Genomic DNA, 13359 nt, shown 5'->3' with positions numbered 1-13359 from the left:
ATCCATGGGCAGAGGACAAGAGAGCTTCCCTGGCAACCTTAAAAGACTTTCTTACTGAAGCCACAGTTGGGAATGATGGTGGTGGTGCTGTCAGCATCACCATTGTCTCTCTGGTTTGAGGGAGAGAGAAAGAGAGAATATGAATCAACCCAGTTTGGCTCAGAAGTCTTCTCAAGACCAATTGGCTATAGCCAGGCAGGAATGCCACAGGGGGAACATGACTGCTGACTATGGGAGGCTTTCCCACCAAAGGCCACAGAGCAGATACCCCGATAGCTGTCTTTTGATAACCTCCTGGAAGTACAGACCATGGCGCAGGGAGGAAACCTAGTGCTTGGTCACCTTGGAGGTGGGAAGAAGACAAGAATTCTTTTGCTCTTCAATCTCCACAACAAAGTCTGACCTTGAAATAGGCTACTGCCTCTGGTAGCTCTCTGAAGTTGATTTTCTGAGGGACTTGCAAGATTCAGGACACAAGATTGGCTGCTCTGTGCCTTGGTGATAGAACAAGACTCAGAGTTGGGGAAGAGGACATTTTTTCCCTTCTGCTTGGAAAGCAAGCACTGTGGCTTTGGAGCAAGGACTGAGGGAGCTCAGCACTGTGTGGTACCTTGAGAGGCTTGCATTTTCGAGGCAGAGAAACCACCTCCTTGAGGAGGGTTTGGGCTGCTACAGCAGTGGTGGTGGTGGTGGGGGCCTCCTCCATCCTCAGGATGCCAGCCAGGACGCCACAATGGAAAGACACATCAAAAGGATTCCCCTGAATAGCGAGAGCTTTGGAGGTGAGGAGTACAGAGCCAGTGTAACTCAGATATAAATGTAATTTCATTTATACTCTCATGCTGCTAAGGCTGGGGATTGCTCCGGTTACTTGAAAACCTGCCTAAACAACTTTCTTTTCTCTTTTTGAACAGCATTGTTATTCCACACCATTAGCCTATGGCAGGCTCTCCTCTTTCTGAAGATTTAGGCATTTGAAACTCAGGCCAAGAGAATGACAAAGGAAGCCCTGGACATTGAGGCCCTGGTTTTCCCTTACGTGTTTTTTTTTCTTCTCAGTGACATTTCTCAGGGTTTCCAGAACGAAGCTGACTGGCAAGGGGCTCCTGAGAGTATCAACTCCCCAAAGGCATTTTGGGGTTTGTCGTTAACAGACTTGGCCAAGCACACTTTAAAATAACTCATTACTTGTTCTACCTGTTGTTTTTAAAAGGCAGCATTGAAACTCTTTGAATATTTTGCTGTGAGGGTTTTGGCAGAACATATTTCAAAGGGGGTGGGGGATAAACAGTGGGAAAGAGCAAATGAATTTCCTGTGAAAGATGGCTAGCTAGTTAGGACACATGTGCATGTTGCTGGTGGATGTAAATTAGAATATTTGGAGATTCTGTGGTATTATTTCTGAAGCCCTTTACTTATTATTCATGGTTTCATTATGGCCCCTTTTATTCACACACACATCTAAGGGCGGGGTAGGGGAGGGGGCAGGTGCTGAGCTTGGCCTTAAAAAAACAAACAAACATAAAACTCGCCATATATTATATTTTAGAGTTATAGGTGCATGCATTTTTTTCCCTCCCATCAAATCTCGCTTTTCCATTTTAGCCACATAAATGGTTGTCATAGTGACATTTGCTTCCAGCCTCCATAGCTTTGGTGCAGAGCAGAAAGCTCCAACAGTATCTGGTGACCGTAAATTCAGCCCTAACTGTCCCCTTAGCTCTCTGAAACTAATCAGAAATGAGGTCTGCCAAGGAGCTGCTCCTGCTCTCACAGAATAAGTGAAAATTACATTGAAATTAGGCTACAATGGCCCCTTTGTCTGAGTTTTTCAGATTGGTCGTGGTCATTTGTAAGGAAAAGTTTGCTCATTCAGCATTTTAAAGGACATTTAGCCAGTAAAAGTAATAGTATCTGTGACCCAGCAGTAAAATAGGACATTTAATCCCCTTGAACAATCTCTGCATATCTTGGGTCTGGAGTTGTCTCTTAAAAGTTGTGAGATGGTCCAAAGAATAACGTTTAAAAATGTCTTCCAGCTGACCTCAACTTCTTTTCTTTGGTAATATTTTGCTAATGTTATTTTGTAAAACTTTTGTATGTATTAAGATCTAGCATCATCTCTAAGGATATTTCCTTCTGGATTTTGTTTTTTAATCAAAAGATAAAACTATAATCTAGAGGCAAAGACTCGGGGAGAATCTTACTGTTTGAAGCTTTTAATTTAGTCATTGCCAAGACTGGAAGACTATAGAGGTGGAACTAATTAATAAGAGAACGTGGAAAAGTCAATTCCCCATCCTAGCTCAGGAGGCAGGTCTGTGAAGGGTCAGGTATTGCCACCAACCCTTCCTAGGGGTCCTGTGGGCCTTCAGCTGTGGCCAGTCTGACATCCAACAGAGGATGGTAGGCAGATAGGTATCCCTCCATCAGTGGTATGAAACATGGAAAAAAAACAAACAAACAAAAAAGGACGAAGATGACACAGATAAAAACTCATTTGGGATGTTTTTGGATGCAAGAAATCAAATGGTACCCAAGAATGATTTCCTCTGTTTGGACTTAATTTTCTCCTCCTAATAAGACATTGGGAGGTAGGGAATTCCAGAGTTGGTTCTCTGTGAGCCCAGAATGCCATGGCTCTGGGTGATTATCTCTGCAAGTATTTATCCTTCCCCTCCTGGTTTAAATATGGCTACTGTCACCCCAAGTTCACATTCTAAGTCCACATAATCCAGAGCTGGAAGGAGGGAGAAGATGAACATGCCTTACTTGCTCTTCCACCTCCCATGCTCCCTCTTTTTCTTTTTTGGGCTTCAGACCTTCCCTTGCCCCTGCACTGTCCACTGGTGTTTCATTGGTAGAACTGTATCATACAGCCATCTCTAGCTGCATGGAAGGCTGAGGAAATGAGTATCTGGCATTTTCTGCTTCTAGTGGGGTGAGTGGAACCTGCTGATAGAGTAGAAGAAAGAGGTGACTGGTTGCCATTATGGCAACCAAAAAATGGCAGCCATAGATAAAGTTTGGGAAATGAAATGATTGAATGACATTGTTTTATCCCTCCAGTCCTATTTATGAATAAACTGGCACCAGAGGAGGGTGGTGTCAGAGCAAAGATCTGAATCTGGATCTTCTGAATTTGAGGTTGATGGTGACTTAACATCTGAGTTGCATATTCCAGTTGGCACAGCAAGGGCTTTCTTTAGCACGTATAAGTTTGCTTCATTTTTGCCTTTAGCACTAGGGTTGGGGTTGGGGGAGGGTGGCTATAGGCTTCTCAGAGTAGAGGGCACATATGCTGTAGCTTCCCACTTCTGCTGAAAAGTGGCAAATCATTTCTTCCTAATTAAAGATCAAACATTATTTCAGACGGTCCCCTTCCTAAGATGTCATGGGAGATGTTCCTCATATCTGTCAGTGGTACTGATCATGTTGTCATTTTTGGCAACTAATTCCTAGAATGAATAATAAAATTATAATAATCTTGCACCGGAGGGAGGACGGCCAATTTGTAAAGTCCATTAAGAACTGAGCAAAGGATTGTCCTCTAATGAGATGGAGCCCGTCAGGGAAACCGTACATCAAGCTGCTCTGTCAAGGATACACAAAGGGACCTGGAGGGGAGGGGCTACTGTAATGCTGGCAGCCAGGGCGGGTTGTCTTGGATGCACATTTACATATTGTCATTGATCAGCTGCCAGAGAAGAAGATGACAAGCAGAACACCAGGGTTCTCCGTTGTGAGGCTTGGGGTGTGTTTATGCCACCACTGATTCATTCCCCGTGGGGGAAGGAGCATTACTCACCATTTCCTCGTGTGCCAGAAAGAGAAATGGAATCAACGAGCATATCATCTCCTTGTTGGAAAATGACAGCGCCCTGATTATAAATCCCCAATAAATTGATGGAAGAGCTGTTCAAACTTCGTAAATACAAATGTTTTCTGGGATTAATGGGAAGTTATTCCTAGAAATGACTTACAGTTCAGGAACCAATCTTTGAACTGAGCTATTGGTTTTTGGTTTTGGTTTTGTTTTCCTTCAGATGTCACCAACCCCTCAAAGCAGCTGAGTGTAGATGGCCAACATTGTCTGTCCAGCCCAGCCTTGTCCTCCCCCACTTTTCCTCATTTTCTGTTGCCAAACATTTATAGATTTAGAAAAGCTAAATTGTCCCAGAGGAAACTTTTTCTTTTTGAAGGCCCTTTATAAGAGAACTTAAAATTTGAAAATCTACCTGCAATGTCTGGGGAGACATAACCACTCCCTTGTAGGACAGAAGCCAAAATATAGCTTGTTATTGTGTCTTCTAGAATTAAAAAGAAACTTCAGCAACTATCTTAACATTTTTGTTTTCAGTGTCCTTGTAAACTAGGATATTGAGCCACTTGGCTGTCACTTTGGGAAGGGATTGTGCCAACAATGGCTTATTTTCTGAAACATCAGGATTCTTCTTCTTCGTGAAGTCTAATGGTCATCAGGGGACTGTCACTTGGTATTTGTATTAATGTTGATACTCTTATTGAGTGAGTGCTTTTATAAGTGGGACTGGGTCTTTTGTCCAGCAGTAGGAGCATGTGGGCACTTAATAAGTACAAATCAATACCTTTTGCTGATAGTGGAATGTAGACCCATCCACTTCCCAGATGGCTCCATAGGGAAAGTTGCATTTATAGCTTGTGCTTTATTCTAAAGAATATTCGAAGGGCTGCCTACTATAGTCCCTTTGTTTGAATCTGTGCTGGGTGTGACATTGACCCAGGCAATACCTTCTGTCTGCTTGCTGGTTGCTGGAGAGCCAGAACTACAATTCTCCTTCCAATGATTTGCTATCATTCTAATTTACCCTAAGAGTGGGCTGGGTAAGCAGTGGGGATGTTGTCTCTAAGCCTGCCAGCGTCCTAAATTGCCTTCAAAGGCACATCCTTCTTTCCTTTGAAGAAGTTAGAGGCTGAGGCTTGAGCTCCTCTGCCATTTCATACTTCCCATAACTTTTTCAAAGCAGAACTAGGATGACTATTATCTTCTTGTGGTGTGTGCACAAACTGATTCATTCCATCTCCTTCTTTATCTTCCAAAGTCCCATTGCCAGGTGGATGTTGTATATAAGAACATTTTCCCGAATTAGAGAATAAGGGACAAGGAGGGGGCATAGGGAACATATGAAATCTAAGAATTAGGCAGCACTTTAAAACAAAACAAAACAAAACAGCGCCTTGGTTTCCCTCACCATGGGGAATCCTTACTGGTCTTTCCTCCTCAGATTTTGGACTTCTGCAAAGCCCTCCTGCCCTCCTGTTTGCTTATTAGGTCAACAAATATGATTGAGCATGTGCTGTGCAGCAGGCGCAAGCCTACAAGCTTGGATGCAGAGCAGTAAATGCAAACAGACACCAGCCCTGATGTGATGGGGCCTGTGGTTTAGGATAGAGGGGTAGAGAAAGGAGGATAGATTAAACACACACACAACACACACACACACACACACACACACACACACACACACACACACACACATTCTAGCACAATGCGAGAAGGCCTGAGAAGGAGGAGAACAGGGTTCTGTGAGCAAGATTAGTATCTTCCCTGCTCCTTTTGTATTTTTGCAAGCCTCCCTCTTTATCAGGTTGCCTGTGAAATTCTCTCTGTTTCTTCCTTCTTTCTGTCAACTCTGTCTGTTTGAATGGCCTCATTCCAGATGTGTCTCTGGTTTGGGATCCTCACCTCTCTTACTAAAAAGTCATCAAGGTACTTCCTTAAATAAAGTGCTGTCTCCCCTCATTGGAAATAATGTCACCACTCTCCTATGGGAGGATATCTGGGCTATGGTGGTATTTTAAGTTGCAATTACTTCCTTCCTGAAATACTGTCTCAGTGTTTTTTTTGTTTTTGTTTTTGTTTTTTTAAGATTGTATTTATTTATGAGAGACACAGAGAGGTAGAGACACAGGCAGAGGGAGAAACAGGCTCCATGCAGGGAGCCTGACGTGGGACTCGATCCTGGGTCTCCAGGATCAGGTCCTGGGCTGAAGGCGGCGCTAAACTGCTGAGCCACCCGGGCTGCCCCTGTCTCAGTGTTGTATTTCAAAGTGCAAGATATCCAAAGTGAGGGATAAAAGTTGTGTTTAGATGGTCTCGGGAGAATATTAATTAACACACATCTCATGGGGATACAGACATTTTCTTCTTCTTTTTTTTTTTTTTGAGATACCATCAATATATAATAGCATGTTAGTTATGGGTGTGCAACATAATGAGTTAATATTTGTATTTATTGCAAAATGATTACCACAATAAATTTAGTTAACATTCACCACTACAGTTAAAATTTGCATACGTACACACACGCATGTACACATGATACCTATAATTTCTTTTATTTCTTCTTCTTATCTTTTCCTTCCTTCTTTCTCCTTATTTTCCACATTCACTAGGTGGGGACACCTCACACCCATCAGTTACACATGTATGTGATAACAAAGACTTTTTTAATACTTATTATATTCCAGGCCTGTTCTAAAACCTATTACAAATCAATACTTTTTTTTAGTTGAAATATATTTGACATACAATGTTACTTTAATTGCAGGTGTACAGCATAGCGATTGGACAGGTCTGTATGTTACACTGTGCTCATCATCACAAGCGTAGCTACCATCTGTCACCATACAATGTAATTATAACACCTTTGACTATATTCCCTCTGCTGTAGCTTTCATCCTTATGACTTATTCATTCCATAACTGGAAGTCTGTATCTCTTACTCTCCCTCACCCATTTTGCCCATGCAACCACTAGTTTGTTTTTGGTATTTATGGGTCTGTTTCTATTTTTTTGTTTATTGCTTTATTGTTTTTAGATTTCGCATATTAGATCAAGTACTATTTGTATTTCTCTGTCTGACTCATTTCACTTAGCATAAACCCCCTCTGCGTCCATCCATGTCATTGAAAATGGCAAGATCTCATTCTTTTTTTATGGCTGGGTAATATTCCATTGTGTATATTTTCCACATTTTCCTTATCCATTCATCTATTGATGGATACTTAAGTTGCTTTCCATATCTTGGCTACTGAAACAAACCGATACTCTTAATTGGGTTCAGGAGAAGATCTCACCTGGATGCTGGTATGACTTGGTTATTTTCCTCTCTGAACCCATAAAGAACAGCCCTCCCTCAGAAGTTCCAACACCTAGTTAGAGTTAGAGAGCTCTGTTGTGTTTTATTTTGCTATCTTCTTTTTAAGGTTATCTTTTATATATAGCAGCTGATTCAGTTTCTTTTGAAAATAAAATTTTTAATATCTATACGATATGTAACTATATAAGGGGTGGTGGTGCCTGGAAACAGCAAAATCATGTGGTTAGTTGGATCCACTGAGGCTTGGATATCTTGCTACCATATGTGTTAGCAGACAATGTGGTAGGCAAGCTGATGTTGCATAGTGCAGATGGGGAGAGGATGCTGGATTAGTCAGAAGACCTGGTATAAATCCAGGTTTTGCCACATCTCATCCGAATGGCCTTGGGCAAATCTCTCTTCTTTTTCAGCCTTGATTTTCTCTCCTTCTAAATAATGATGAATACCAGACTGCTGTAAAGATTAAATGAGAAAAAGCTTGAGAAAGCGTTTGGCATGGCATCTGGCAAGTAGTTGGTGTAGAAAATTTTTTGTTTTTAAGTGGGAGTTGCAACATTTTATTGAATTAGCAAGTGACTATTAAAATAAAAAGACATCATTATGAACAGCTGCTATGTTCCAGGAACTGTGTTGTCAGTGATGGCCATGACAGCCTGGGCCCTCTGCTCACAGAGTCTCCATGCAGAGAGACAGATGAGACATGTTTTACCCAGATTCCGGGAATGAGGGCTGTGATGGGGGCAAGGGAGAGAGTACTATGGGAACGGGGCAAGGGAGAGAGTACTATGGGAACATCTGATAGGCAAGGTCTCACCTTTACTGGAGAATGGAAAATGTTTGGTGGAGCAACCACAACAAGAAATTGTTTAAACTGAGACCCCCCAAAATGTGTAGGTGCCAGTTAGGCAAAGAGGAGAGGGAGAGAACCACATTCTGTACATTAGACACTTCTGAGAACTTGACCCTGACCGTTACACACAGAGCAGATAAACTCATCCAATAAGCAAGCTCAGTTTATGGCATCCATAAAAGGGTTTCATCCATCCCCAGTTCTCAAGGCAGTCCCTTTATAGTGGTGATCTTTCTTCCTGTTTTATATTACAACTGAAGCTGTTCCTTTTCCAAATCGCCTGGCAGCCAGAGGAGTTTTACGCACACTTGGGTCTCTAGAAACAAGCCATTGTTCCAAGTCCTCAATTTCTCCATCTCCACTGGCCTCTTACATACTATTCCCTCATCTCCTACAGGCATTTCATTGTCCTTAAAATGAGAATCTCGTTCTGTTTGTTTGTTTTTTCTGACTGTCATCTTTGATGGGGACAAGAAGATCAGATTAAATGCTATATTAGACAGCATCTCCCTCTCTATTTCTAGCTCACTTAGAAAGGAAGATCTGTGACATCATTCACCATGTTGTGCCATGTAAAGAGAAGAAGCCTTCAGAAGCCAGATGTGAATTAGGATGGCAGGGGAGGTGTTAAAATGTTCTTGTTTGTGGCTTTAAAATAATCAATATTCATGTAAAGGTAACTTGACCAGGAAGGGACATTTTCACTAGCATTGTGCTTCTCATGTGTTTCCAAGCCAGGGACTCTTTTGTTATGCAAGTTGGCATTTCTATTTTCATCACTTTAGAAATAGCGCCAGTGTTGTCTAGTCTAATGTCACCTCTTGCTGGCATGCTAAGCATGAACTATACCATGAGTTTCTTTTCTTTCTCTCTTTTTTTTTAAAGATGTATTTATTTATTTTAGTAAGAGTAAGGGGGAGGGGCAGAGGGACAGGGAGAGGGAAAATTTCAAGCAGACTCTGTGCTAAGAGTAGAACCTGATACCAGGCTTGATCTCATGACACTGAGATCATGACCTGAGTTGAAATCAAGTCAGACTCTTAAGCAACTGAGCCTCCCAGTCACCCCCATGGATTTCTTGAATAGTTCTTGTCCCTACTCACCCCTTGGATTGGCTTATGAACCACACCTGCTTTGTAAAATGCTCTTCTGCCTGGAATACTGACCCCACCCCCCCATTCACCTGGACCACTCCTTCTGGTCTCAGCTGATACACAACCCCTGGGGAGCTTTCTCTGAAAGTGCAAAATGAAGTTGAAGCTCCTTTCCTCCACACATGTTCATATATGACTTTATAATTCTACCATCAGGATACTTATTGCAACCAATTATATTTGCCTGGTTACTTGTTAGCTTCCCCCCCACCCCCACTCTACTGAGGTTGTGGGTGAGCTGCCATGCTCATAGCTGCATGCCCTGTGTCTAGCAAAATCCCTACACCTAGTGGGTGTTTAATAAATATTTAAATGAATGAGTGAATAAAGTCATGAGTGGATAGGTGGATAAGGATAAGGTAGGTGACATTATGTGTGCTTGGTTTTGAATTCAAAATCATTGACAGTCATTATTTTTCCAGTCTCTTGATATCTTTCTTTCTTTTCACCTAAGACATATCCTTCTGAGACATATGCTAAATATAAAATATTAGCTTGGGTTTCAGATCATCTCCACTGCTCAGGGCAACCCTGTTAGAGTAGTATCTTTGTTCCTGTTTCATACTACATCTGACCTATCTCAACATAGTACCACAGGAAGGGTTTTCTAAAAGGATTCCAGCAATTAATTCAATGGCTAAGGCAGGAATGTTGAAGGTAGAATAAAATTACTTAAATCCTGACTTGCCTGTGGCCAAGGGGCTTAGCTCTTGAATTCTCATCTGTAAAATGGGAATATTCATACTCCTTCAATTTCATAGAGTTGGTGTGACTAAATGCTGTATATTTGAATGCAGCATCAATAAAATAGACAAAGGTGACTGTAAAAGGATCCTTAGAGGAGTGGCCTTTGTTGGCAGCATGTGTTAAGTAGTAAATACAAAGTTCAAATTAATTTTCACAGCTATAATGCAATGCTGGGCACTCGTTGAGTAGTCAGTAAATACTAGCTGCTCTGTTAATCCTCATTCCTATTAATTTATGAATACACTTCTCTGCTTGCCTCATCCTGAGGCACCAGGGAAAATGAAAGCATATTCCAAACTTCTGGGAGTGACAGCAAATACAGCAGCATTAGCCATACCTCTGCCATCTTGAGAACTCCTTGTCAAAGAATATTTCAAGCATCTCTCACATCAACCTTCCCTTTGCCACCCTCTCTTTCGCTTTTGCTCATGGCAACTCCAGTGACAAAACTTCACCCTGTAACAGGGAGGATGGTGACAGGTGGCAAGTGACTGTGAAGAAAAACTCTTGGGTAGAGGTTGAAGATGAACACGTGCCTTACAAATTTCCCTGGAGGCTGTCATCAGAGAGTTTCAGCCAACTGACATTATTCATGATCTAGCGTGAAAAATTGGTACCGAGGCCACTTTCAGCTTTGAAGTTAATTTGAGCTTTTTATTTTCTTCTGTGCATTTAAGATATTGGACCACGTTAGAGGTGTTGTTGTACTATGGGGCTAGCCTCTTTCACCCCTGAAGCAGTATTCCTTGCCAATCAGATTGTTGTGGATAATTAAATACTGTTGACATCTTTTTGGAAATCACCTTAAGACTTAATAATATGTTTTTGTGCTTAATTTTTGTGAAACTAGGTTCACATTAGCATTTGATTCTTCTATTCATTATGCTTTTCTGCCTGGAAGTAGAAGACCGTGTGCCTGGAATGTCCTCTGTCCCTTTCTAGATGAGAGTGTACCTAGAATTTCTGGGATTTTACCAGAAATGGATTAACACTGAATCTGGAATTTATATAGCTTAATTAGAACAATCACAGTGATTAGGTGTGAAAGGAAGAAGGATGCTGTTTTAGTGTGAATGTTTGTACATGTACCTACATATGAATATATACATGTTCTGACATATATAATATGTGTCCAGTGCTTTAAAACAGTTGTCACTTGCCAAGGTATATAAATGACATAGAGCAACCCTTTCAACTTAGAAATCATGCTTGGGAATGATAGTAATGTGAATGTGATCAGCCATTTTTACCTGGCCCCTTCTGCTCTAGTTGATGGATCAGTCTATCATGACATCACCCGTGAGACATTCATAGCCTTACAAATCATTCTATCACTACACACTGTGTGTTATTTGCAGCAGCTTGATTTTAAAATTGAATTATTGGCAGGACTTCCAGGTATGGCTGAGTAAGGAGGTCATCAAATCCCTTCCCCAAAATGCATCCATAAAGCTGGACAAAATTGACAAAAGCAACCATTTTGACATCCTAAAAATTAGCCAGTGGCATAAAACAATCTGAGAAGCATTTATGCTTAAAATATTGCTGGAATTCACCACTGTGAATCTGTGGTGTTTTAGTCTGAAGCTGCTCTCCTACCCAGCTCAGGTTGGGTAGATTGGGCTGTCACAGTAGAAAGGGGCTTGTGTGGATTTTGTGTAGCGGTGTTATTAATAAAAGTGACGATCTTGGTGACCAGGAAGTAGAAAGGTCTACTGGCCTGAGTTTTCAGTCGTGTTTCAGGTAAGCATGTTCCTGGTTGAGGTTTTGCAGGTTCATAGCAGGGACCAGAGAGAGCCTAAGCTATCAATACATTCCCGGCCAACCCTAAAACTTTCCACATCACTACAGAATACATGGAAGAGCCTAGCAATAAGCAAAAGCTGGGTCAGATTTGAGAATAACTTGGCCTTTTAATGTCCACTTCTACCCTCTACCATCAGCAAAGGGGATAGTATGCTTACTGGTTTGGGTATTTGAGTACAACCTTTTCCCAGTCATTAACTGATTATAAGAGCAGTACACATGAAGCCAGACTTAAAAAATAAAATCAAGGGGTGCCTGGGTGATTCAGCTGGTTAAGCATCTGCCTTCCTCTCAGGTCATGATCCCAGGGTCCTGAGATTGAGCCCCAGGTCGGGCTCCCTGCTTCATGGGGAGCCTGCTTCCCCCCCTCACTCTGCTCTTCCCCCCTGCTTATGTGCTCTCCTGTGTACTTCCTCAAATAAATAAAATATTAAAAAAATAAAATAAAATAAAAATAAAAAAATAAAATCAAGAGTTAAAAAAAAACCCTGAGACACAGGAGACAGGTTTCAAAGGTTAGCCAGAGAAAGTTTCTGAGTAAATTGAACCAACAAAATAGCAACAGCAGCCATCAGAGGGGAAAAATCAGAATCCAGAGTTCCTACAATATATTATCTAAAATGTTCAGTGTTCAACCAAAATATGAGACCCACAGAGGAACAGGAAAGTCTGACCTTTAATTGAAAGAAACCACATTCAGATACATAAAGTTATAAAAACCATGCCTAAAGATTTAAAGGAAGGTGCATTAGGGTTCTTCAGAGAAACAGAACCAATAGGATAATCTCTCTCTCTCTTTCTCCTCTCTCTCTCTCTCTCTCTCTCTCTCTCTCTATATATATATATATATATATATATATATATATATATATATATATATATATCCCAACTCTTGAAAGTGAAAGAGAAATTCTTAAGAGTAGTAAGAGAAAAATGGCTCTTTACGGACAGAGGAAGTATCAGTATGATTAAAGCTTGACTGACTTCTTATCTAAACAGTGGAGGCCAGAAGATCATGGATGATGTAGTCAAAGTGTTGAAGGAAGGAAACCAGGGACACCTGGATGGCTCAGTCAGTTAACCATCTGCCTTCAGCTCAGGTCATGATCCTGGGGTCCTGGGATTGAGCCCTGCATTGGGACCCCTGCTCAGCAGAGAGTCTGCATCTTCCTCTACCTCTGTCTCTTAAAAAACAAAACAAAACAAAACAAAACAAAACAAAAACAAAAAAAAAAAAGAAAGGAAACCAAAACCATTAACTAAGAATATTATATCCAGAAAAACTATCCTTACAAATGAAGCAAAATAAAGACATTCTGAGATAAGCAAAGGTTGAGAAAATTGGTTGCTGGCAGACCTACCAAAAAATACTTATGAAATCCTTCAGGCTAAAAGGACAGGACACTAGATATAACTTGATATAACTTGAATAGATATAACTTGAATTCATAAAAGAAGATGAAAATCACCAGAAATGATATAGATTAATACAAGAAACTCTGTAAATATATTTTTTGGATATCTTCTCTAATCTTTCTAAAAGATAAAGTGGTAATTATAGCACTATATTATATACATAATATACACACATGTTCGTTGAAACAAAAGACCAGGGAATGGAGCCATGCTGAAGCAGAGTTTCTATTTTTTATCAGAATTA

The 13359-nt window shown here is 40.9% G+C and overlaps 1 long non-coding RNA gene across 1 annotated transcript in view; it reads left to right on the top strand.

Annotated features, from left to right (window-relative positions):
* Positions 1–13359, top strand: part of LOC111091268 — a 219186-nt gene that overhangs the window by 52913 nt on the left and 152914 nt on the right. The gene's annotated exons all lie outside the window — the stretch shown is intronic.

This window comes from Canis lupus, chromosome 20 (genome assembly GCF_011100685.1).
Source record: "Canis lupus familiaris isolate Mischka breed German Shepherd chromosome 20, alternate assembly UU_Cfam_GSD_1.0, whole genome shotgun sequence".
NCBI lineage: Eukaryota > Metazoa > Chordata > Mammalia > Carnivora > Canidae > Canis > Canis lupus.
Note: the sequence above shows the minus strand (reverse complement) of the source record. Positions and strands in the feature narration are given on the sequence as shown.